At 33.8% G+C, this 27,851-nt stretch overlaps 1 pseudogene; it reads right to left on the minus strand.

Moving 5' to 3' along the window:
* Positions 1–3,330: 3,330 nt before the first annotated feature.
* LOC120207417 lies at positions 3,331–27,851 on the minus strand (annotated as a pseudogene).

A 27,851-nucleotide genomic window follows, 5' to 3' on the forward strand; every position in this document is an offset into this window, starting at 1 on the left:
AAAAAATAAAGGGGAAAAGGAAAAAATGAAAAGATTTTCGGGTTTAAAATCGAAAGAAAAGCATAAGAGAAATAAAAAGAAAGGAAAAAGAGACCATACCTCGTCGCCGGACAATAAGAAATCGAACGGTTTCTTCTTAGATTCACGACGTCTAGACATTTTTTAGGCCAAACGAAACTCAGATCTGTGATCAGGGTGAAAGGGCGCTTCGAGTGGTGCACTCATTTCTCTCCTCCGACGCCGACATACGGTGACCGGCAGCCGACACATCAAAATTTCATCGTTTCCAAAGAAATCTCTAAATCTCTCACACTCTTTCTCAATCTTTCTTATTTTCTCTATTCTCTGGGTAAAAATGAAGCAAATGGTCGATTTTCGAGGTTATTTGGGCTATTTATAACATGAACAAAACGACGCCATTTTGAAGGGGACCTGGGGAGAATTTTCACGCCTGGGATATTCACTGTAAAGGTCCTTCGTATTTTGTATTCTTCTATTTGAGCCATTAATGCAATGTTAATTTCTTTTTAATTCAAGTTATCATTTTGTATATGTTACAATTTGGACCTATTATTGTATATTTTGCTACAATTGTTATTTTCAAAAAAATTTCACCATATTTAATATTGTTGCATTTAAGTCACTAATTTCGTATTTTGTGTATTTTCTTTGATGTTCAAATTTGGCCACTGAATTCGTGATTTTTTTATTTTGGTCACTATTTTTTATTTTGGGTTATTTTCATTTTTAGTACTTGTATTATTTAATATTTTCAATCTAAGCTATGTTTTATCTGTTAATGTTGTTTGAGCCCTTTAAATTTCTGTTTTATTTATTTTAGTCCCTAAGACTCTATTTTTTGTCATTTTAGTCCTTTAGTTTTTTGTTATTGTTGTTTTAGCCTGTTAAATGTTTGTATTTGATGTTTTAGTCTCTTATTTCTATTTCTTAATTTTATTTTGGTCATCAAGTTTTTGTTAATCCTATTTTGGTCCTTTATTTTTTATTGTTCTATTTTAATCCTTTATGTATGTACATATTATGTTATATATTCATGGGTATCATATGTAAATAAATAAACTTAATTCTATTTGTTGTAAATATTTCATTTCACATTTTTTACTTGAATTTATTTCCATTGTATTTCTTTATTTAAATATTGTCCTGATATTTCAGGAACACGTATTTGTAGAACGAGCATGGAAAGCATCGCTTGATCGAAGTGGTGTAATCCGACACGACGTTCGAACGAAATGGAACCTGAAATAAATGGATTTTATTTTAGTTAATTAATTCATTTTATTTCATGTTGTACAATGCAATGCATGTTTCTAAATAGTGATTTATTTAATTTTATGCCAAATGTAAATATTCAATTTATATTCGATTCACATTTTATCGAAGAGTCAATATTCTTTATGGATAAGAAATAGTTGAAATAGCTTTCCTAGTGGAGGATTGTTAATTTCAAGGTTTCTTTTCGAGTTAAAGAATTCTCCCTAACATTAATTAATTTGAGGCAAATTAATTAAATCTCAATAAATGAATCATCGTTTAACTTTATATTTGATTCATTATTTTCACCATTTACGACAACGTGTAAGCGACACATTACCAATTTTGGGCGTTATGGGGGTGCTAATCGTTCCCCACGCGTAACTGACTCCCGGATTCATTAAATCAAATTTCTGGTAAACACATATCAACTTTTGTCTTAAAAAATGATTTTTCTTAAAATTGTTTTTAGAAGATGTTTTTAGGTATTCGATCTACCTAACACAAAGGTCGGTGGTGACTCCTTTCAATTTAATAAAAATTAATCCAAAATCACCAAATTTTCCAAAATAAAAGTCGTAACTGTTTCTTAAAACAATAAAATATTGTTCCACCCGAAAAATGGTTATGACAGCTTGGCGAGTCTGCTGGGGACGTTTTTTAGAGAGTCTGGCTGTAAGTCGCTTACCCATTGTCGTTGTGGTGGAAATTATGAGTTGAGTCTTTAGTTAACTTATGATCCTTTTATTGAAGTTTTTAATTGCTTCATTTTTAATTGTCATACTAACATTTGAATTTTTGCTTGCAGCTTAGTCCAAGTTTGTTGAGTTTTTTTTCGTATATGTTTTTTGAGTCAAAGGTAGGTGCGTTCCTCCTCACACACATCACGTGCACTTGCATAACATAAGCTCTTGACCCGAGCTTCGATACAATTAAGTCGGGGTAAATGCTTTACTCTCGTAAGAATTTATTCTTCGTATAAGTTTTAGCAAATAACACATGGGATACATACCTTATACCTTTATAGGGATTTATTCCTCGTATGGGTATAAGGCAGTGAATCCCCTAGAATTGAACTCGTTCCGTTCGAAACCTGTAATGGATGAGGATCGAGGATTTGGTAGCCCAAGGGGGCACTGATATTAAGGACAATTTGAGTACATTTTTTCTTGTTAGAGCCAAAACCATGCATATAGTGAACCGTAGAACGGTCACCCTAGGTATAGTCATATCGAACCTCTGTTCGTCAGTAGGTACCCAAACTAAGTGTACACAAAGAGGAACGTTTCTAAACCCTTATCTTTTATTTTAAATTCGTAGAATATATTTTATTTTCGAATAAAAGCATGCGAACTAGATACTATGCTGTTAGGATCAAATTCTTGAAAATTGTCATTGTAGGTAGATAGCATGTTTGGGTAAAATTACTATCTATTTAAAGCATGTTCGGGTAGATATCATGACGGGGCAGGTGTTTTATTCATCTTTGAATAAAATTTTTATCTGTATCGATTATCTTAAACGTACACTAACTTATTTCTTTTGTTTGTGTCATTTTTATCCTTCTTTGCATTGCATTTGCATTGTCATAACATAATGCAAGAGTGTTGATCCGCAAGAGGATACTCAAGATAAAATTTTCTCAAAGAAAAGATAAAAGTTTTCAATCAAGCAGTAGTATACACAGACATGCACCGAGGGCGAAAAGAAGTTCAGAGTACCAGAATAAGACTTGCTCAATGATCATGCAATATTAGGGACTGAAATCATGATCCACTGATTCAAGGAGTAATCCAGCAATGAAGTCTCATCTACGATCATTTCACTGCTAGCCATCAAGGAGTGACACACTGACTTTAGCACTGCCGAGGTATTAATGGAGTTAGTTTATAGAGCCTTGAGGGACATCAAAGATCCGAGACGAAGCAGTGAGATCGACGATCATGCAACATTCGAGAACTGATTTAAGGAGTAATCCAACAATGGAGTCTTATCTACAATCTAGTCATCAAGAAGCGACACATTGACTTCAGCACCGCCGAGGCATTAACAGAGTTAGTTTACAGAGCATTGAGGAGCATCGTTAACACCATCTCCAGTCATTCCACAAATGTGCTTCCTCTCTTGCAACTTCTTCACAATTTCGTATTTGTACTCTGAAAACACGCCACCAATCCCATCTGACTTGTCAATCAATTCTTCCATAAGGAGGGCAGCTATGCTTGCAGCCTTGTCTTGACCAAGCAAAGAACAGACGGATACATGTTTTTTCCCATTCCAAGGCGTCGGCCAGTTTACTTTGCAATGACAAGTTGATCACCCGTAATCATCTTGACATTGATACCAATATTAAGAGATCTATGATGGTCTCTGCACTGTCATTCCTTGGAGGACCAAACAGAGGAAACAAACCGACAAATTGCCAAAGAGTACCAATACCTTCTTTTGTTTTTCTGGTACTTGATGTCTTGCAACACCGAATGATCGAAGTCAATGATCTGCAAACTTATCTATGATAGAATAAACCTTCTTCTTAACATCTTCTTTTGCATTACTTAGGGTTAAGATCCATTCAAAAGAACCTTTGTTTGCTCGGTGCCAGTTACTATTTGAATCAATCAAGCTTCCAATAGTGGCAGTATCAATGGTATCTTGATTTTCAGTTCTAGAAGCTCTTGCTGCAAGAAGGATAACATGCTCCTTATTGACATCCTTTGCAAACACCTCAATCAAGTTTCTATCAACACTCAGTTAATGTTCTCGTCTTATCACTACAAAGGACATTCATACCGATCATTTCTTCAATGATAGTCATTCTCTTGGTAATAGCACCCTGTTGAGACAACCAGTGAGATCCGATTGCCATGGTCATCATTTTCAAAGATGGTGATCTTGGGATCAACATTTATGCATATGCATTTCATTTTTAAGCATTTTCATAAAACAAACATGGAGCTAATTCATGGAGGATTCGATGAAGTGGTCCTATCCACGTGACAACACATGGAAACAAGAAGCTAAAATCAGTACAGTTAGAGCTTGTTCAGCTGGTTATTGGATTGAGTCTTCCAGAATGATCTGAGAAAAGAGTCCTTATACCCCGAGGGCTACGATGTTGATCTCATGTACAACTACCACATAGGAAGCTCCAGACATTCCACAAAGAATTGAAAAGAACTGAAGTGCAAGATCCATAACCTGGTGGATTTAGGGGCATGGAAAATCAAAAAATGATGGGGGCATGGCATCTACCACATTGCAATGAGAGCATTGTTTTGTTTGAACACATTTTTGTTATGTCTTTCATAATTGTTTAATCTTTTAAACGACTAAACTTATGCTACCTTTTAAGGTGGAATAATTGAACGAGTTTTAATCTTTAATTCTTCGAATATCAAATGAATTAAGGATTCTTTTAATTCTTCAAGAATTATGGATTTTTGACATGTGGCAAGATTAGACCTTTCTTGTCCTGTCCAAACCAAAAAATTAAAATCCCTCGATTTATTACCCAGAATAATTCATGGTCAATACCAAAAGACCAAATTTTGACATTATCTTCCTTTGAAACTTTTGAACATTGCCTTTATCTTTTTTATACATAAAGAGTCATACTCATACCTTTCTTTGAGTCAATAAAGTCACACCATTGTCTTTTTAGACGCAAAACCAATATTTTTCTACCAATAAAACCTAAAGGCATTGAGTACAAGATGTTCACTTGAACATGAGCCTTCCTGCAATAAGACAAGACGTGGGGCATCTCGTATCAATTTTTTTAAGTTGAGCTTGTACAATTGAGACATGCGGGAACAAGAAATAGAAAGTAGAGTTAATTCGAAATAATTCTATCATGCATTAATTACATTTTTTCATGTGAATAGAATTAATCCTGAAAATCTATTCCCTTGAGGATACCCCTTCTACAAAGACTTTCGTGTATGAGATGATGAACAACTTTATTTCATTTATCCATAAATGTATATATATCCCTTGTTTTCCCCATTTGAGCCTATAGTATTTTTCTTCTGATTCAACCCTAACCAATGATCACCATCCACACTAGGGGGCAAGGTGAAAAAAATTTACTCAAATGAGTGAAGACGACATCAATCCAGATGAAATACCAAAAGGTGAACCAAATGCCAAGTGCAAAGATCAAGTCAAAGCAAAGAGAAAAGCAAAGAAAAAAGCAAAAAACAAAGAAGCAAGGAGAAAATAAACAAATAACAATGGATAATAAGCACATATAAAGAATCCCTCGAGTCAAATGGCACGTCAAGCTTCAAATCATGAGATTGATTTACCACAATCATTCTAGAATCACTTCACTCGAAGATCCAAAAAAATCAACAGAAACGCATACGAGCATATTCAAATTGGGCAATACAAGATTGAAGGCATCATAATGAATTGATCCTTGGTTCAATACCCTTAAACACTTGTTTGGGCCTATTCATCCCTTTCTTTCATGACCATGAACCATAGCCTACATCACGTGCCTTAAAAGTCCCTTCTAACCATACATGGATTTCTAAACAGAAGAGACTATCTTCATATTTCATCCCGCACATCAGGATTAATCTTTATTTGCAAATGGTTTTCTAAAATCTTTAATGAATGATAGAGAAAAATAAAAAATGGGGTTCAAGATGTAAATTATGAATAACGCCTTGAAACCAAAGGAGGATTCGAGTTGAAAACCTGAAAATGCAGCTTGAATATACAAATTCCTTGATAAGGCATCACGCAATCCAAGTGTGACCATGAGAGCTGGGATTCAGAGAACACTTCCAGTAGAGGAGCATACAAGCTACCCCATCAAATCAGTGAGCATCAAAGAAACAATAATGCCAAACTTTTGACCAAAATCAACAACCTGAGACATTTTGCCTTCTCCTTACCTAGCCATTTTCCAAAGATAGCTTTGATCTTGACACTTGTCAAATAGCTATAGTTTATTGAAGGATTAACAGTGTAATTAATTCTTTGATATCCAACGAGCTCTAGTTTTATGATTTCTCAATTGTAAAACCTAGAAGGGGCAATATTTTCAAAATCTTTTATTAAACATTTTTCAAAACTCTCCTAATTGATATTTCCAGAACCTTTGAAAATAAAAAAAAGGAAGAAAAACACTTTTCAAACAAGACAATCTCTCTAGAGTAGATCTTGGTAAATGGCATGTGACTCTCAAACACAAAGTTCATGCTTAGAATCAGTGCTAAAGCAATCAATGAGGGCATCTTTGAAGATTCAACATCAAATGTTGGGGCATCTTTAAAGATTCAACATCAAATATTGGGGTATCTTTAGGATTCAACATCCTGATACGAACGATCAGATCTTCTGAAGGCATTTCCTCCACCAACAGGAACAAGCAAACTATCAGTATCCTTTGGTGTTGTTTCTCTTAAAAAACCAATTTTGTCTCCATTGAGACAATTTCTCAAAATAAATTTTGTCTCCCTTGAGACAATTTCTTAAAACAAATTTTGTCTCACTTGAGACCATTTCTCAAAACAAATTTCACTTGAGACAATTTCTCCCTGAGATACAAATTTTGAGTTTGTTTCGCTTGAAATAAAGTTGATCTCACTTAGATTGTTCTCAAAACAAGTTTTGTCTTTCTTGAGACAGTTTCGTTTAAAAAAATTTGAGTCTGTTTCTTTGCAAACAAAATTTTGTCTCTTTTGAGACAGTTTCTTTTGAAGGAAAACCTTTGAGTCTGTTTCACTAAAAAAACTATCTTTCAGATCATTTCTCTTGAAACAATTCTTATTTTCCTTCAGATTGTTTCGCATGAAACAACAAAAATATTTGAGATCGTTTCTCTTGAAATAATTCTTATTTTCCTTGAGACAGTTTCTCATAAAAATACCCATCTTTGAGTCTGTTTCTCTTTAAACAAATATCTTTGAGATAGTTTTCCTTGAAATGAATTATGTCTCTCTTGAGACAGTTTCTTCTAAAACACTTAATCTTCGAGTTTGTTTTCATGGAAACACCAATCATCTTGGAGATCATTTCTCTTGAAATGAATTAAATCTTTGAGTCTGTTTCCCTTGAAACAAAACCATTTTTGAATCATTCCCTTAAAATAAATTGTCTCTTTTGAGACAGCATCTCTTGAAGCATCATCTGTGAGTCGGTTTCTCTTGAAACCATTATCCCTTACATGACTAAGACTCATCGCATATGAACAGTGTCAACCATTGATAACCATCCGTCCCCATCAGAGTGGAATCGTGTTATCACCCTTATATGGCCAAGACTCATCGCATATGAGCATTGTCAACCCTTGATAACCAGTCATCCTCATCACATAGGAACCGTGTTATCACCCTTATACGGTAAAGACTCATCGCATATGAGCAGTATCATCCCCTGGCCAAGACTCATCACATATGAGCAGTGTCACCCTTGATAACCAGCCATCCTCATCACGTAGGAACTGTGTTATCACCTTTATATGGTCAAGACTCATCACATATGAGCAGTACCATCCCCCACCCAGATCTCCTCATCACTTAGGAGCCTTGTCAACCCTAGATAACCAAGACTTATCATAGTATAAGCAGTGTTATCACCCTTCCTAGATAACCAAGACTTATCATAGTATGAGCAGTGCTATCACCCCTTCTTAGATAACCAAGACTTATCATAGTATGAGCAGTGTTATCACCCTTCTTAGATGGCCAAGACTTATCATAGTATGAGCAGTGTTATCACCCTTAGACGACCAAAACTCTTCATCGCGTATAAGTCGTGTCTTCCCCCAACAACAAACACCATCAAATTTTAATTATTAAAATTGGACAAAAAACTAGTTGTCTTTTTTATCTTTGCCCTATTCTGGTTAACACAAGAATGTGCAAAGAGGGGCAATTGTAGACACCCATTTTTATCCGGGATTAAAAATTTTAAAAAATTATTATTATTATTATTATTATTATTAATGTTTTTTGTTTCATTTTGTGCAGGCCAAAGCCAATTACACAAGGCCTAAATCTGACCCAATTACAACCAAACCCAACAAACCCGAATCTGACCAGCAGCAGACCCGACTAACCTACCCAGACCCGAGGCCCAGGACTCAAACCGGCCTGTTTGATATCTTAATAGTTTAGGGTTTTTAAAATCGTAAACCACAACCATCACAACTCAAGCCAATAACCCTTCAGCTTCTAGCCGACGCGTGTGTTTCACCGCTCATTCCGAGCTTGCTTGAGTCAGTCGTCGAATGTTGTTGAGCCATCAAGCCACCACCGAGCCACCATCGTCCTTCCAACCTATCAAACAACAACCCAATATCATCAATCAACAAAAGTCAAAGGAAAAAAAGCTAAACCCGAAATCACGGGATTTACTTTCGGTGGAAAAGGAAAAAGAGAAAACATAAAGAGGGGAGAGGAAAAAATGAAAAGATTTTCAGCTTTAAAACTGAAAGAAAAGCATAAGAGAAAGAAAAAAAGGAAAAAGAGATCATACCTCGTCACCGGAGAAAAAGAAATCGAACGGTTTCTTCTTAGATTCGCGGCGTCTAGGCTTTTTTTAGGCCAAATGAAGCCCAGATCTGTGATCAGAGCGAAAGGGCGCTTCGATTGGTGCCCTCCTTTCTCTCCTCCGACGCCGGCATACGGCGTTGCCTTCCGGTCAGTGGCGGCCGGCACAGAGGAATTTCGTCGTTTCCAGAGAAATCTCTGGATCTCTTTCTCTCTCTCCTATTATCTCTCTTCTCTTGGTAAAAATAAAGCAAATGGTCGATTTTGGGGGTTATTTGGGCTATTTATAACATTAACAAAATGACACCGTTTTGAAGGGGACCTGGGGTGCATTTTCATGCCTGTGATATTCACTGTAAAGGTCCTTCGTATTTTGTAATCTTCTATTTGAGCTATTAATGCAATGTTAATTTCTTTTTAATTCAAGCTAAAATTTTTGGGTTTTAAGGGGTATTTATAGGGCCACTATGTAATGAGTAAATATTTAAATTATATCTGCAGTCTCTACAGTTTTGATGCGTAATTCATTTTAGTCACCTGTTGTGAATTTACCCTCAAATTTTGAATTGTTTCGATTTAATCTTTATTCATATTCTTTATATTTATGCAATTAAGCCCCCTAACTTTTTGTTTTTCCCTTGCAGCTCCTTTTTAGTGCCCATTTAATCCATTATTTTCAATTTATTTCAATTTGGTCCTTTAAATTTTTTTAGTTATTCATTTTTTTCTTTACTTTTTAATTTTAGAATTTTTTTATTTTAGTTATTCATTTTTTCCTGTTAATTTTAGTATTTTTTTATTTTTTTATTTGTTTTTTTACTTCCTATTATATTTTTAATGTAACATTTTTTTATTTTTTCCCTTTGATTTATTTAATATTTTTTCTTTTTCTTTTCTTTTATTTTATTTTTCTTTGATTTATTTTTATTTTTTATTTTAATTTATCTAATATTTATTTCTTATTTCCTATCTAATATTTTTTTGTCTTTTAGGGATACTTTTAATCGATCAAAGGTAATTAGTTTTAATCGAATTTTTAAATTTTAATTTAAGTTTTAATTTTTGAAATTAAGATAACCGGAAAATTAATTGGTACCGAAATGGCAGTACAAGGGTGTTAATCCTTCCTTGACTGTAACCACTCCCGAACCCAGCACATTTCTGGTAAAACGCAGATCAGGTAAGATGGTGTCCGATCCACCTAAATATTTTAAAATGATCGGTGGCGGCTCTAACATTTTATTCAAGTCGAAACCCAATTTCGGGCCTACTCGAAAGACGGCCGCTACACAAAGCATAAAAACATAGGTATGGCTAGGTTAGTTATCAAAGAAATAAAAATTTTGCAGCTAAAATTTTTATTGTAAAGATAAGATTAAAGATTACAAATATATAATTAGTTGATCAATTTAAGTTAATCTCCCTGATTTGATTTCTTCACATCTTAATGTTCATATTTCTGCAATTGTATAAATCAATCAATTCATTTGTCTTTATAATCTAGATACTAGATAGTTAATAAAATCAAACCATAGCTATAAGAGAGCATGTATTACTGCTATGATATGATCTCCACTCTCCAAGCATAAAAGGATGAAGGAACATAAAAATGGATACAATTTTGATTTCAATTTCTTGCCCTACAATACGATACTAGCAAAGGGAGGATTAAAGGATAAGAACAAATTTCTTTATAGCATTCAAAATAAAACAAAAGAATTACTTTTTCAAATGTTTCATAAACACAAATTTCAACTAGTTCAGCAACTGAAATTGATCTTATTTATACTATAACTACCAATTAAAGTTAGAACAAGAAGTTACCTATTGAGTTTCAATCGAAGGGTGGGTGAGTGGTGGTGCGGTGGTTTCAAGTCGTAGGGAACTGTGACCGACATGAGACAACATTCAACCATTCAGGTGACTGACAACAATCGGTTAAATGTTGGAGCTGATGGACTTATTTTGCTGGAGAATGAGTGAAGCTGTGAAACTGAAGAAGGTGCCCGATAGATTTTAGAAATAGGGCTAAAATTTACTTATAATTATATTTGTATTTTTCTTGAAAAAATATAATTATAAATTTATTAATGGTTAATCATTGGTAACCGTAAGTTTAATCGTTAACCATAATTTTTAGCAGTTTAGTTAACCAAAACTATTTAGCATTGACAGTTATATTAATTAACATGTTAAATGTAATAGTTACACCGATTAACGATTATTGTTGACGGTTTTGAATTTTTTTTAACACCCCTACTTAACTCATATTTTAACTTATTACAATTAGTAAAACAAATATGGGTAAACTATCTGGTACACTCACTTGAAGCATATTTTTATCATTAATTGATAAAAAATGAATGGTGGTGTTAACGTGATACTTTTATCTCATTTTTCTTTATGCGACAATAACTCATATGCCATTTTCTAATAAATTTGTTTGACCAAAAAAATTCATAACATGTGTCATCACCTTATCAATAAAAAATGTTATAACTGTAGACACCCGTTTTTGTCCGGACTTAAAAAATTTAAATGTTATTATTATTATTATTATTATTATTATTATTATTATTATTATTAATTTTTTTTTGTTTCATTTTGTGCCGGCCAAAGCCAATTACAACAAGGCCCAAATCTGACCCAGTTAGAACCAAACCCAGCAAACCCGTATCTAACCCAGCAGCAGACCCGACTAACCTACCCAGTCTCGAGGCCCAGGACTAGAACCAGCCTGTGTGATATCTCAATAGTTTAGGGTTTTTAAAACCCTAAACCACAACAGCCACTGCTCAAGCCAACAACCCTCCAGCTTCTAGCCGGCACGAGTGTTTCACCGCTCGTTTCGAGCACGCGTGAGTCAGCCGTCGAACGCTGCTGAGCCATCAAGCCACCACCGAGCCACCATCGTCCTTCCAACCTATCAAACAACATCACAATATCATCAATCAACAAAAGTCAAAGGAAAAAAAGCTAACCCCGAAATCATGGGATATATTTTCGATGGAAAAGGAAAAAGAGAAAAGATAAAGAGGGGAAAAGGAAAAAATGAAAAGATTTTTCGGTTTAAAATTGAAAGTAAAGAAGAAAAGAAAGAAAAAAAAGGAAAAAGAGACCATACCTCGTCGTCGGAGAACAAGAAATCGAACGGTTTCTTCTTAGATTCGAGGCGTCTAGGCCTTTTTTAGGCCAAACGAAGCCCAGATCTGTGATCAGGGCGATAGGGCGCTTCGGGTGGTGCCCTCATTTCTCTCCTCCGACGCGACATACGGTGATCGATGGCCGATACGGTAGAATTTTGTCATTTCCAGATAAATCACTGAATCTCTCTCTCTCTCTCTCTCTCTCTTTCTCTCTCTTCTCTGGGTAAAAATGAAGGAAATTGCTGGTTTTGGGGGTTATTTGGGTTATTTATAACATGAACAAAACGATGCCGTTTTGAAGGGGACCTGGGGAGCATTTTCACGCCTGGGATATTCACTATAAAGGTCCTTCGTATTTTGTAATCTTCTATTTGAGCCATTAATGCAATGTTAATTTCTTTTTAATTCAAGCTATCATTTTGTATATGTTACAATTTGGTCCTATTATTGTATATTATTCTACAATTGTTATTTTCCTAATTTTGCCACCATATTTTATATTGTTTCATTTAAGTCACTAATTTCGTATTTTGTGTATTTTCTTTGATGTTCAAATTTGGCCACTGAATTCGTGAAATTTTATTTTGGTCACTGTTTTGTATTTTGGGTTATTTTCATTTTTAGTACTTGTATTATTTAATATTTTTAATCTAAGCTTTGTTTTATCTGTTAATGTTGTTTGAACCCTTTAAATTTCTATTTTATTTATTTTTTGTCATTTTAGTCCTTTAGTTTTATGTTAAATGTTCGTATTTGCTATTTTTTGTCATTTTAGTCCCTTTAAATCACGCCTGTTAAATGTTCGTATTTGCTATTTTAGTCTCTTAGTTTCTATTTTTTTATTTTATTTTGATCCTCAAGTTTTTGTTAATCCTATTTTGGTCCTTTAATTTTTATTGTTCTATTCTAATCCTTTATGTATGTACATATTATGTTATATATTCATGGGTATCATATGTAAATAAATATGCTTAATTTTATTTGTTGTAAATATTTCATTGCAAATTTCTTACTTGAATCTATTTCCATTGTATTTCTTTATTTAAATATTGGCCTTATATTTCAAGAACATGTATTTGTAGAACGAGCGTGGAAAGCACAGCTTGATCGAATTGGTGTAACCCGACACGACGTTCGTACGAAATGGAACTTGAAATAAATGGATTTTATTTTAGTTAATTAATTCATTTTATTTCATGTTGTACAATGCAATGCATGTTTCTAAATAGTGATTTATTTGATTTTATGCCAAATGTAAATATTCAATTTATATTTGATTCACATTTTATCGAAGAGGGAATATTCTTTATGGATAAGAAATAGTTGAAATATGTTGAAAACAATTTGATATTTTGATATAACAAATTAAGTTAAATGAATTTTAAGATTTTACAAAAAGATTTTATAAGTATATTCGATATAATTATTCGAATATCAAAATATTACTCCAAATCCTTCAAATGTCATTTTTAATACTTACTCAAGTGTAAAATTAAGTTTTAATCTTAAAATAATTTCAAAACAATTTTACAAAATATTTCGAACCATCTCATAGCCAAAAATTCCAGATTGCGCAGAGGGAACCGATTCCCCCCATGAATGGTTTGGCTCCGAGAATTCCAGTATGCTCGGAGGAAACGATTCCCCCCAGGGGGTACTGATTCCCCCCACTGTTCAACGGTCAAAATATTTGAATTTTACACTTAGGGAACCGATTCCCCTTATGGGTTACCGATTCCCCCCACGCTCCAAGCTATTTTATTAAATGATTTCACACTAAAACGGCTTTATTATCTCCACTAATTGTCCCCAACGTTCAGAAGTGATTCAAGGTGTATTTAACCAAGTTCTGAAGCCTTTGATCAACAAGAAATTATAGAGAAACAAGAGAGAAAGCATCAAACACTAAGTTTGTGCAAATCAAGCCAATTTTCCTTTCAATATTCATTTTTCTTTCAAGAACACCATTTGTGCTCATTTGTAATTATTTTGGTGTGTTCTTTTCTTGTTCTAGAATTGTGTAAACAATCTACCTTGTGAGGATTTCCTTGTAAGTTTGCAAATTTGTATTGCTCTCTTTGGGAGAGAGTGTTCTCAAGAATTTGGGGTATAATTCTTGAGGGTTTGTAAGGTTACTCTTTGTCCTCAAAAGAAAGAAAATTAGTGAATTTGTGGAAAATCCTTAGTGTGGATAGCTAAGGTAGTGGACGTAGACTTTGGTTACGAAAGTCGAACCACTCTAAATCGCTGTGCAATTTCTTTCAATTTTCTGCAAAGCTTCCACCAAAATTTTTATTGCCAATTCACCCCCCTCTTGGCCGATTCCGTCAATCGATTAACTCAACAATTGGTATCAGAGCCTAACTCATTTGAAGGTTTAATCGCCTCTTGAGTCGATTCGGGAAGAGTTACATCGATAATCAAAGTCATCAATGGCCTCTACTTCAAACTTTGACTCCGGTCTCGATTCAATGCCCGTCAACAAGCCTCCTTTCTTCAATGGGGCTAATTATGCCTATTGGAAAAATAAGATGATGTACTTCATTCAAGCAAGTGACATGGGAGCATGGAATATCGTACAAGAAGGATACTTCAAGCCTCTCACTCATCAAAGATTATGGAGTGAAGGAGAGACAAAAATGTTTCAGCTCAACTCCAAAGCCATCCATATCATATTTTGTGCTCATGGACCAGATGAATACAGAAGAGGTTCATCTTGTACAACCACCAAAGAAATATGGAACAAACTTCAAGTCACTCATAAAGGTACCGATGAGGTAAAGAAATCTAAAATTAGTATTCTAACACATAGCTATGAAAATTTTAGGATGAAACCAAATGAAGATATCAAAGCTATGACAGATAGATTCTCAACGATTGTCAATGGTCTCAAATCATATGGAGAGATCATTTCAAATGAAAAGCTTGCGAGGAAGTTAGTCTACTCCCTCCTAAAATCGTGGCAATCAAAGAAGACGGCAATCATCGAGTCTAAGGATCTAACGTCCTTAACTCTTGAAGAGCTAATCGGTTCACTCCTCACTCATGAAATGATGCTTGAAGATGAGGTAGACCTTGATAAGATTGAAGAGACACCAAAGGAGAAGGAGAAGAAGAAAAATATTGGAGTTGCTCTCAAATCCACAAAAAATGAGAGTGATTAGGATGAAGATGACGATGACGAGAAAATGGCATTGTTTTCCAAATGGTTCAGAAAAATGATGAGACCTTACCGAGGAAGAAAATTCAAACGAAATGATGGCCTCAAAAATAAACCAAAAGAGAAGGACCTGATCATTTGCTATTAATGCAAAAAGCCGGGGCATGTTAAATATGATTGCCCACAATTGAAGAGAAAGGGTCAATCAAAGAATAAGCACAAGGCTCATGTGGCTACATGGAGCGATGAAAAAGGTTCCGATGAAGAGGAACAAGAAGTAGAAAACTTGTGCTTGATGGCATTCGGGAAAGATTCTAAGGAAAATGAGCATTACAACAAGGCACGGGAAACAAATCCAAATTCATGGTACCTTGATAGTGGATGCTCACGACACATGACTGGAGACAAAAACCGGTTCATTGAGCTTAACGCCAAAAATAGAGGAGAAGTGACTTTTGGTGATGATTCAAAAGGACACATTGAAGGTATTGGTACTATTGGTAATACCTCTTCCATACAAATTAAGGATGTTTTATATGTGAATGGATTAAAGCATAATCTATTGAGTATTAGTCAATTTTGTGATAAGGGATTCAATGTCATATTTGATATTAATGGTTGTAAAGTCATTGACATTGAATCTAATCAGATTATGCTTGTTGGTCATATAATAGGAAACATATACATGGTGCATTTAGATTCTATTGATATGACTAATTTGTGCTTGGTTGCTAAGGATGAACATGATAGTTGGTTATGGCATAGGAGATTAGGAAATGCTAGTATGAGTGTTTTGCAACGGCTAACTCAACGTGATTTAGTTCGAGGGTTGCCTAAGCTTAAATTTGATAATGATAAAATCTGTGATGCTTGTGCTAAAGGAAAACAAAAGCGAGTTTCTTTTAATGATGTATCGACTAGTAGAGTATTACAATTGATCCATATAGATCTTTTTGGGACAACTAGGACTACTAGCTTGGGTAGAAAATAATATGCATTTGTCTTTGTAGATGACTATTCTAGATATACTTGGGTTCTATTCTTAAGTACTAAAGATGAAGCATTAGAAAAATTCATCATATTTTCAAAAGTAATCCAAAACGATAAAGGTTACTTTATAACTAGTGTTAGGAGTGATCATGGTACTGAATTTGAAAATCTTGGATTTACTGAGTTTTATAATTCTAATGGTATTAGTCACAATGTTTCATCACCTAGAACCCCTCAACAAAATGGAGTTGTTGAGAGGAAAAATTGAACTTTAGAAGAAATGGCTAGAACCATGCTTTGTGAAAATAATTTGCCAAAATATTTTTGGGCGGAAGCCACAAATACCGCTTGTTATGTTGTAAATCGAGTAATGATTAGGCCAATTTTAAAGAAAACTCCATATGAAATTTTCAAAAATAAAAAGCCTAACATTAGCTATTTTCATCTTTTTGGATGTAAATGTTTTGTTTTGAACAACGGAAAAGAAAACCTTGGCAAATTTGATGCTAAAAGTGATGAAGGAATTTTTCTGGGTTATTCCTTAAATTCTAAATCTTATCGAGTATTTAATAAAAGAACTTTAGTTGTAGAAGAGTCTATACATTTTGTTTTCGATGATAATCCCCTTCCGATGAAGGATTCTTGTGTGAATGATGATGTAGGTATTATAAATACAAATGAAGTTAGACATGATGTTGAAGAACCATCATCAAAGGAAGAAACAAAAGATAAGGTAACTCATGATCCTCTTGAGAATCCAACCATTGAAGAAAGGAAAGTATCTTATCCAAGAGAGTACAACTATGTCAAGGATGGTAAGATTATAGGTGATCCATCCAAAGGGGTAACAGCTCGATCTTCTCTTAGAAATATTTGTAATTATGTTGCATTTATTTCATGCATAGAGCCTAAGAATATTAAAGAAGCATTAAAAGATGAACATTGGATTATGGCTATGCAAGAAGAATTAAATCAATTTGAGAGAAGTAAAGTATGGACATTAGTTGAAAGGCCTAGTAATAAATCTACTGTAGGTACTAGATAGGTATTTAGGAATAAGCTTGATGAGAGTGGTAATATAGTGAGAAACAAGGCTAGACTTGTTGCTCAAGGGTATACTCAAGAAGAGGGCATAGACTATGATGAAACATACGCTCCCGTAGCTAGGATGGAAGCAATTAGAATGTTACTAGCATTTGCATGTTTTCATGAATTTAAATTATATCAAATGGATGTTAAAAGTGTATTTTTAAATGGTTTTATAAAAGAAGAAGTGTATGTGGAACAACCTCCAGGTTTTGAAGATTCAAAATATCCGGATCATGTTCTTAAATTGAAAAAAGAACTTTATGGTTTAAAACAAGATCCAAGAGCTTGGTATGAAAGATTGTCAAACTTTTTAATTGAAGAAGGTTTTTCAAAAGGGAAGGTTGACACTAAATTGTTTTTAAAGCATAAAGGTAAAGATTTATTAGTAGTTCAAATTTATGTTGATGATATAATATTTGGTTCTACTAATGATGTTCTTTGCCAAGAATTTTCTAAGCTTATGCAAAGTGAATTCGAAATGAGCATGATGGGGGAGCTCTCATTTTTCTTGGGACTTCAAATCAAGCAAAGAAAAGATGGAATCTTCATCAATCAAGCTAAGTACGTCAAAGATATGCTCAAGAAGTTTGGGCTGGAAAATGGCAAACCTCATGACACTCCAATGAGCTCTTCAACAAAGCTTGACTTAGATGAAGGAGGTAAATGTGTAGATGTTAAATTATTTACGTCAATGATTGGATCTTTGCTTTATCTAACTACAAGTAGACCAGACATTATGTTTAGTGTTTGCTTATGTGCTAGATTTCAATCATGTCCTAAGGAATCACATTTACTAGTTGTTAAGAGAATCTTTAGATACCTTAAAGACACTCCTAGTTTAGAACTTTGGTATCCTAGAGACTCTAGCTTTAGCTTGCATGCTTTTTCTGATGCGGATTATGGAGGATGCAAATTAGATAGGAAAAGCACCTTCGATACTTGCCAATTCCTTGGAAATATGTTGATTTCTTGGTTTTCAAATAAACAAAATTGTGTTGCATTATCTACCACTGAAGCCAAATACATTTCAGCTGGTAGTTGTTGTGCACAAGTTTTATGGATGAAACAACAACTTTTTGATTATGGAATTGAAGTTGGTACCATTCCTATCAAGTGTGACAATACTAGGGCTATTTGTCTCACTAAAAATCTCATCCAACACTCTAGAACTAAGCACATTGAAATAAGACATCACTTCATTAGAGACCATGTCACTAAGGAAGATGTAGTTCTAGAATTTGTTGATACTTTGCACCAATTAGCGGATATCTTTACAAAACCTTTGGACAAGGAAAGATTTTGGACACTTAGGAGAGAATTAGATTTGACCAACTTATCTTCACTTAGTGTTTAAAATAATTTTAGCACTTTTAAGACTAAATGAAAAATGCTTAGAATAGTAATTTTTGATTGCATTCATTGCTATTAGTTAGGAGGATTTTATGATTCTTTATTAACTTTATGTTCAAATATAGTTTAAAGATTAATTTGATTGTTTGAACATAGTTAATTTTCAATATTTTAGTTTCCAATACCACTAGAGAAAGTTAATTTAGGATTTTGTGTGTTTAAAATCGGATTTTAGCATTTTGGTGCAGATAGAATCGATACCCCAAGGAGGGAACCAATTCCCACTTTGAAGGGGAATCAATTCCCCCCACAGGGGAATCGATACCCCCTTGGGGTTCTGGTTTTATCGGGCAGAACCCTTGGTTTTGGCTCAAAACTCTCTTCTCTTCTCTTACGCCGTTTATCCTCTCTACTCTCTCAATATCTCCACTTTGCCTCAAAATAACATTTTTAATCGGAATTCTCTTCAAATATCATCTTCTAAACTTGCTAGCATCATTAAAATCATGCAAACAACATCAAAATCCACTCAATTTCATCTTTCAAGGTAGATTTTTTTAAACTCTCTATTTCATTGATTTTGAACATATGACTAGTTTTAATTAGTTCTAGATAGAAATAGTGATCAGACATTGATTGTTTAGTGATTAGAAACTAGATATTACAACTAATTTCATCAAAAACACAAGAATTTTCCAAAAAATTTGAAATTTTCGAAATAAAAAAATGTTTTTCAAATTATTGTGTTTTAATTGAATTATGTTGTTGTTATGAAAACTATACATATACTATTTTTCAAAATCTTATTTTGAATAGTTTTCAAAAACTTTGCCCATTAGGATTGATTTAGAGAACCTTGAAATATTGAGGACTCAATTGAGTTTTGGGATTAATTGAATTGCATACATGTGTTTTCTAAATTGCAGGTTATCCATTCTATTTCGATTTCCTAAACCATGTCCAATCCTAAACGTGCTAATTCATCATCTAGTCGCTCACACCGTCAACCAAATCCTCCTCCTATTCCTGAAATTCCAATTCCTAATCCTAATCATGCTTCAATCATCCTGGTCCTAGAAATCATCGTTTTTGGTATTATCAATATTTCGACTCTTACAAAATTAGAGAAGAACGTATCCCTTCTCGTCAAGCTATGTTAGATATTAAATTTAAATATCTTCCTCTTTTACAAGAGTGGAAATTCGATAAACTTTGTGACCTTGAACCTATAGTTTACCATCAACTTGTTCGAATCTTTTATTATAATGCCGTTTGTGTCAAAAACTGAGCTCAAACTGAGACCATAAAAGTTCGTTCCTATCTCCTAGGAAAATTCTTACATATTAACTCGACTTACATAGCCAAGGCATTAGGATTAGACAACGATGATATTTCAAATGAAAAACAAATTTTAGGTTCTCGTTATAAAAGAAGGGATAGTGCGAGTGTCTTAGACCTTCATGAACGTTTTCTTCATCTAATGATTTCTTGGTGGTTTCGACCATCCGGAGGTCGTTATTCTACTATTAGAGCCTTGGATCTTTGGTGGTTACATTGTTTCAAAAATAGTATTAAAATAAACCTACCTCAGATCATTTTTGTTGAAATTGTTGAAACCGTAAATCTTGTTCCTAACAAGAAACTTTGTTCATCTCTAGTTTACGGTTGCATTTTGAGTAATCTATTTTCTAAAGCGGGGCTTAGAGTAGGCCTAGATGTCGTTTTTCCTCTAAAGAAACAAATTAATCTTCTTTCCTTAACGAGAGCGAGATGGATAAAGGATAAGGAAACCGGTGAATGGGTTCGATCTTCTGAAAATACTCCGGAAGCTAGTTTTTCACGAGCTCCACCAGAAGCTGACGACGATCCCGAGCTTGAACAATTAATGCGAGACATCGATGAAGCCGAAGATGAGCCTGAACAGCCCGAGGAGCAAGCACAAAAAACGCATCAAATGCCTCCATATTTTCAATCTTTTATGGAGACATTCGATTTATGATATGCTACCATGGATTCGTTCTTTACTTCTATAGAGTCCCATTTATCCACAATGGGAGCTCAACAATTAGAAATTATTCGAGAGATGCGCACAAACAATGCTTCGATGAATGAACGTACTGATGCACTCTCACATGAGATGGCCGCTATGCGAGCACGTTTTCCTCCTCCCGATCCGGATGTTTGATTTTTTGTTTAGTTTTAGAACTTTGAACTAAAAGATTATTGTTTCAACATTTTGAATATTTTGGAATGTTTGATTTTGTGGATTGTTAGACTTTGGATTTGTTTGGATGTTTGAATTTATATATTTGGTTTAGTTAAATTTATTGCATCATTTACATCATGTTAGATATATGACCAATTTTTCCATGTCACATTAATTATGAATATTGATTATGAAACTAATGGCTAACGTTTCTCTTGATTGTGATCTTAGCAGCTTAAACTATAATCAATTGGCTAAATGATTTCAAAAACCTTGTTTAAAATCTTTTACGAGTCTTTTTGACTTAACAAAAAAAGGGAGAAGTGTTAAATGTTTTAAATGGGAGAAGTGTTAAAGTAAGGGGGAGTAATTTTTCAAACGTCGTTTTTTATTTCAAAATATTAAAATTACTAAAATGCTTTGTTATATCAAAAAGGGGGAGATTGTTGAAAACATTTTGATATTTCGATATAACAAATTAAGTTAAATGAATTTTAAGATTTTCCAAAAATATTTTCTAAGTATATTCGATATAATTATTCGAATATCAAAATATTACTCCAAATCCTTCAAATGTCATTTTTAATCCTTACTCAAGTGTAAAATTAAGTTTTAATCTTAAAATAATTTCAAAATGATTTTACAAAATATTTCGAACCATCTCAAAGCCAAAAATTCCATATTGCTCAGAGGGAACCGATTCCCCCCTGAATGGTTTGGCTCTGAGAATTCTAGTATGCTCGGAGGGAACCGATTCCCCCCACTGTTCAACGGTCGAAATATTTGAATTTTACACTTAGGGAACCGATTCCCCTTATGGGGTACCGATTCCCCCATGCTCCAAGCTGTTTTATTAAATGATTTCACACTAAAACGGCTTTATTATCTCCACTAATCATCCCCAACGTTCAGAAGTGATTCAAGGTGTATTTAAACAAGTTCTGAAGCCTTTGATCAACAAGAAATTATAGAGAAACACGAGAGAAAGCATCAAACACTAAGTTTGTGCAAATCAAGCCAATTTTCCTTTCAATATTCATTTTGCTTTCAAGAACACCATTTGTGCTCATTTGTAATTATTTTGGTGTGTTATTTTCTTGTTCTAGAATTGTGTAAACAATCTACCTTGTGAAGATTTCCTTGTAAGTTTGCAAATTTGTATTTCTCTTTGGGAGAAAGTGTTCTCAAGAATCTGGGGTATAATTCTTGAGGGTTTGTATGGTTACTCTTTTTCCTCAAAAGAAAGACAAATTAGTGAATTTTTGGAAAATCCTTAGGTGGATAACTAAGGTAGTGGACGTAGACTTTGGTTGAGAAAGTCGAACCACTCTAAATCGCTGTGCAATTTCTTTCAATTTTCTGCAAAGCTTCCACCAAAGTTTTTATTGCCAATTCACCCCCTCTTGGCCGATTCCGTCAATCGATTAACTCAACAAAATAGCTATCCCAGTAGAGGATTGTTAATTTCGAGGTTTCTTTTCGAGTTAAAGAATTCTCCCTAACATTAATTTGAGGCAAATTAATTAAATCTCAATAAACGGATCATCGTTTATATTTGATTTATTATTTTCGTCATTTACGACAAAGTTTAAGCGGCACAGTACCAATTTTGGGTGTTGTGGGGGTGTTAATCCTTCCCCACGTGCAACCGACTCCCGGATTCATTAAATTGAATTTCTGGTAAACACGGATCATCTTTTGTCTTAAAAATGATTTTTCTTAAAATTGTTTTTAAAAGACATTTTAAACAAATTTTACAAAGTATTTTGAACTGTTTCAAAGCCAAAAATTACAGTTTGTCCAGAGGGAACCGATTCCCCCCAAGGGGGTATCGATTCCCCCTGAATGGTTTGTCTCCGAGAAAAAATAGATTACTCGGAGGGAACCGATTCGCCTCCCAGGGGTACCGATTCCCCCCTGTATAACGGTCGAAGTATTTGAATTTTACACTTAGGGAATCGATTCCCTATGAGGGGGTACCGATTCCCCCCACGCTCCAAGCAGTTTTATTAATTGTTTCACACTTAAATGGCTCCATTGACTCCACTAATCATCCCCAACGTTCAGAATCAATTGATGGAGTATTTAAACTAACAAGAAACAACAATCAACAAGAATCAAGAGAAAATCAAAGAGAAAGCATCAAACCTCAAGTTTGAGCATTTTCAAGCCTATTTCATTCAATATTCATTTTTGCTTTCAAGAACACTTATTGTTCTCAATTGTATTATTCTTGAGTGTTCTTTCTTTGTTCTAGAATTGTGCAAACATCTTTCCTTGTGAGGATTTTCTTGTAAGTTTGCAAAATTTGTATTGTTCTCTTTGGGAGAGAGTGTTCTCAAGAATTTGGGGTATAATTCTTGAGGGATTTGTAAGGTTACTCTTTGTCCTCAAAAGAAAGACAAATTAGTGAATTTGTGAAAAATCCTTAGTGTGGATAGCTAAAGTAGTGGACGTAGACTTTGGTTGAGAAAGTCGAACCACTCTAAATCGCTGCTCAATTACTTTCAATTATCTGCATAAGGTTCCACCGAAATTTTAATTACCAATTCACCCCCTCTTGGCCATATTCGTCGATCGATTAACTCAACAGACCTGGGGAGCATTTTCACGCCTGGGATATTCACTATAAAGGTCCTTCATATTTTGTAATCTTCTATTTGAGCCATTAATGCAATGTTAATTTATTTTTAATTCATGTTATCATTTTGTATATGTTACAATTTGGTCCTATTATTGTATATTATGCTACAATTGTTATTTTCCTAATTTTTTCACCATATTTTATATTGTTGCATTTAAGTCACTAATTTCATATTTTGTGGATTTTCTTTGATGTTCAAATTTGGCCACTGAATTCGTGAATTTTTATTTTGGTCACTATTTTGAATTTTGGGTTATTTTCATTTTTAGTACTTGTATTATTTAATATTTTCAATCTAAGGTATGTTTTATCTGTTAATGTTGTTTGAACCCTTTAAATTTCTATTTTATTTATTTTAGTCCCTAAGATTCTATTTTTTGTCATTTTAGTCATTTAGTTTTATATTATTGTTGTTTTAGCCTGTTAAATGTCTGTATTTGCTATTTTAGTCTCTTAATTTCTATTTTTTTTATTTTATTTTGGTACTCAAGTTTTTGTTAATCCTATTTTGGTCCTTTAATTTTTATTGTATTATTTTAATCCTTTATGTATGTACATATTATGTTATATATTCATGGGTATAATATGTAAATAAATATGCTTAATTTTATTTGTTGTAAATATTACATTTCACATTGTTTACTTGAATTTACTTCTATTGTATTTCTTTATTTAAATATTGTCATGATATTTCAAGAACACGTATTTGTAGAACGAGCGTGGAAAGCACAGCTTGATCGAAGTGGTGTAATCCGACACGATGTTCGTACGAAATGGACCTTGAAATAAATAGATTTTATTTTAGTTAATTAATTCATTTTATTTCATGTTGTACAATATAATGCATGTTTCTAAATAGTGATTTATTTTATTTTATGCCAAGTGTAAATATTCAATTTATATTCGATTCGCATTTTATCGAAGAGGGAATATTCTTTATGGATAAGAAATAGTTGAAATAGCTATTCCAATGGAGGATTGTTAATTTCGAGGTTTCTTTTCGAGTTAAAGAATTCTCCCTAACATTAATTAATTTGAGGCAAATTGATTAAATCTCAATAAGCGGATCATCGTTTAACTTTATGTTTGATTTATTATTTTCACCATTTACGACAACGTTTAAGCGACACAGTACCAATTTTGGGCGATGTGGGGATGCTAATCCTTCCCCACGGGTAACCGACTCCCAGATTCATTAAATCGAATTTTTGGTAAACACGTATCATCTTTTGTCTTAAAAATGATTTTTCTTAAAATTGTTTTTAAAAGACATTTTAAACAAATTTTACAAAGTATTTTGAACTGGTTCAAAGCCAAAAATTACAGTTTGTCCAGACGGAACCGATTCCCCCCAAGGGGGTACCGATTCCCCCTGAATGGTTTAGCTCCGAGAAAAAATAGATTACACGGAGGGAACTGATTCGCCTCCCAGGGGTACCGATTCCCCCTTGTATAACGGTCGAAGTATTTGAATTTTACACTTAGGGAATCGATTCCCTATGAGGGGGAGTAATTTTTCAAACGTCGTTTTTGATTTCAAAATCTTAAAATTACTAAAATGTTTTGTTATATAAAAAAGGGGGAGATTGTTGAAAACATTTTGATATTTCGATATAACAAATTAAGTTAAATGAATTTTAAGATTTTCCAAAAAGATTTTCTAAATATATTTGATATAATTATTCGAATATCAAAATATTACTCCAAATCCTTCAAATGTCATTTTTAATCCTTACTCAAGTGTAAAATTAAGTTTTAATCTTAAAATAATTTCAAAACGATTTTACAAAATATTTCGAACCATCTCAAAGCCAAAAATTCTAGATTGCTCAGAGGGAACCGATTCCCCCCTGAATGGTTTGGCTCTAAGAATTCCAGTATGCTCGGAGGGAACCGATTCCCCCCACTAATCAACTGTCGAAATATTTGAATTTTACACTTAGGGAACTGATTCCCCTTATGGGGTATCGATTCCCCCCACACTCCAAGCTGTTTTATTAAATGATTTCACACTAAAACGACTTTATTATCTCCACTAATCATCCCCAACGTTCAGAAGTGATTCAAGGTGTATTTAAACAAGTTCTGAAGCCTTTGATCAACAAGAAATTATAGAGAAACACGAGAGAAAGCATCAAACACTAAGTTTGTGCAAATCAAGCCAATTTTCCTTTCAATATTCATTTAGCTTTCAAGAACACCATTTGTGCTCATTTGTAATTATTTTGGTGTGTTCTTTTCTTGTTCTAGAATTGTGTAAACAATCTACCTTGTGAAGATTTCCTTGTAAGTTTACAAATTTGTATTGTTCTCTTTGGGAGAGAGTGTTCTCAAGAATTTGGGGTATAATTCTTGAGGGTTTGTAAGGTTACTCTTTGTCATCAAAAGAAAGACAAATTATTCAATTTGTGGAAAATCCTTAGTGTGGATAGCTAAGGTAGTGGACGTAGACTTTGGTTGAGAAAGTCGAACCACTCTAAATCGCTGTGCAATTTCTTTCAATTTTTTGCAAAGCTTCCACCAAAAATTTTATTGCCAATTTATCCCCTCTTGGCTGATTCCGTCAATCGATTAACTCAACAAAATAACTATCCCAGCGGAGGATTGTTAATTTCGAGGTTTCTTTTCAAGTTAAAGAATTCTCCCTAACATTAATTAATTTGAGGCAAATTAATTAAATCTCAATAAGCGGATCATCGTTTAACTTTATATTTGATTCATTATATTCACCATTTACGACAACGTTTAAGCGGCACAATACCAATTTTGGGCGTTGTGGGGGTGCTAATCCTTCCCCACGCGTAACCGACTCCCGGATTCATTAAATCAAATTTCTGGTAAACACGGATCAGCTTTTGTCTTAAAAATGATTTTTCTTAAAATTGTTTTTAAAAGACACTTTTAGGTATTCGATCTACCTAACCCAAAGGTCGATGGAGACTCCTTTCAATTTAATACATATTAATCCAAAATCACCAAATTTTCCAAAATAAAAGTCGTAACTGTTTATTTAAACAATAAAATATTGTTCCACCCGAAAAATGGTTATGACAATAACTGTTGTGAAGGAGAATGAAACCTTAACCTTTTTGACAAAGGGTCAAACACTAAGTCACTAAATTAACCAAGATATTTGTTATGATACTAATAAAACTTATATTTAAGTTATACTATGTTATCACCATAAAATAAATTGTGGCTTCATCGATTCTTCCCAAGTAATTTGAAAACCTTAGGCTAATGTAAAGATTCTTCAATCTTCACAAATAATTAGTAGAATTTATGGGTATCAGGCTGCCTTAAAACATTAAGAAGTATATTAAAAAAATACCCTAAATGAGAATTCTTTCCAATTGAATTATCACCTACTTATTTGATTTTCTTATTTTGTTCTCGAGTAATCGGAGGTCACAACTCACACATCTAACAAAATAAAAAAGTTAATCATTGGTTGATATCAAAAATATCAACATGACATTCATACATGCATGTGAAATCATTTGTACTCCACTTGATTTTCTAAATAATTTAACATTTAAAAGAAAAGCCAAGATTTTGCTCAGGCCAAACACATCCCACACTGTGTGGAGATAGTTCAGATTATCATTTTCATATATTAGTTTAAAGCAGTATGTAGTTAAGTGGCTTGAAGGCTATTATAAGCAAGCATAGAAGATTTTCATTAATAAAGGCAGCAGAATATTCTCAAGACCATCGTCCTCTAACAAAAGAAAGCTAAACTTCATGATGATTAACCATAAAACAACCACAAGACAAACAAAAACCTACTTAGATTCAGACTTAAGACAATTATTAACGTAACGAAGCTTCTCATTAATCACCTCATTGAGCTTAATGATCATCTCATTCTCAGTAATTTGATATTTCGTTAAATTCTTCAGAATAGTTGCTCGGCATTCACCACCACCATTAACCCCAACGTCCAATGCAGGATCATCTTCAAAGACTGCACCAAACAAGCTAAACTTACAAGCACACAAACACAAAGGATTGGCTGATTTCACCGTCGACTCCTTAATGCCCCATATCTTGTTAGACAACTTGAAAACTTGTTTCTGGTGAGAATCTTTTTTGAAGACACGGCCTGGATTGTTATGAAACATTTTCTTCAATCTCTTGATTTTATCAGACAGTTGGGCCTTGGTGATTTGAGTGTGGATGGAATCCTTAATACGCTTTCTTTCTTTTTTAAAACCTCGGTTCGGGGCTTTTTAGAGACATGCCGTGTGTCCGAGCTGGATGGATCAGATGAAGACGAAGAAGAAGAAGAAGAAGAAGCCACGGTTGCTTTCTTCTTTGCCGGTTTGTTAACAACAACAACCTTAGACAATTGTTTTTTCTGTGGTTTGGTCTGTGGTGCGTGGGATGAATAACCAGAGGAAGAAGAAAAAGAAGAAGAATATTCTTCTTCAGAGTTGGTAGGCTTGGAGATAGAGACTAATTTCTCAACTGCGCGTTTCGCCAT

This window comes from Hibiscus syriacus, unplaced genomic scaffold, assembly GCF_006381635.1.
Source record: "Hibiscus syriacus cultivar Baekdansim isolate YM2019G1 unplaced genomic scaffold, ASM638163v2 tig00014732_pilon, whole genome shotgun sequence".
Lineage (NCBI taxonomy): Eukaryota > Viridiplantae > Streptophyta > Magnoliopsida > Malvales > Malvaceae > Hibiscus > Hibiscus syriacus.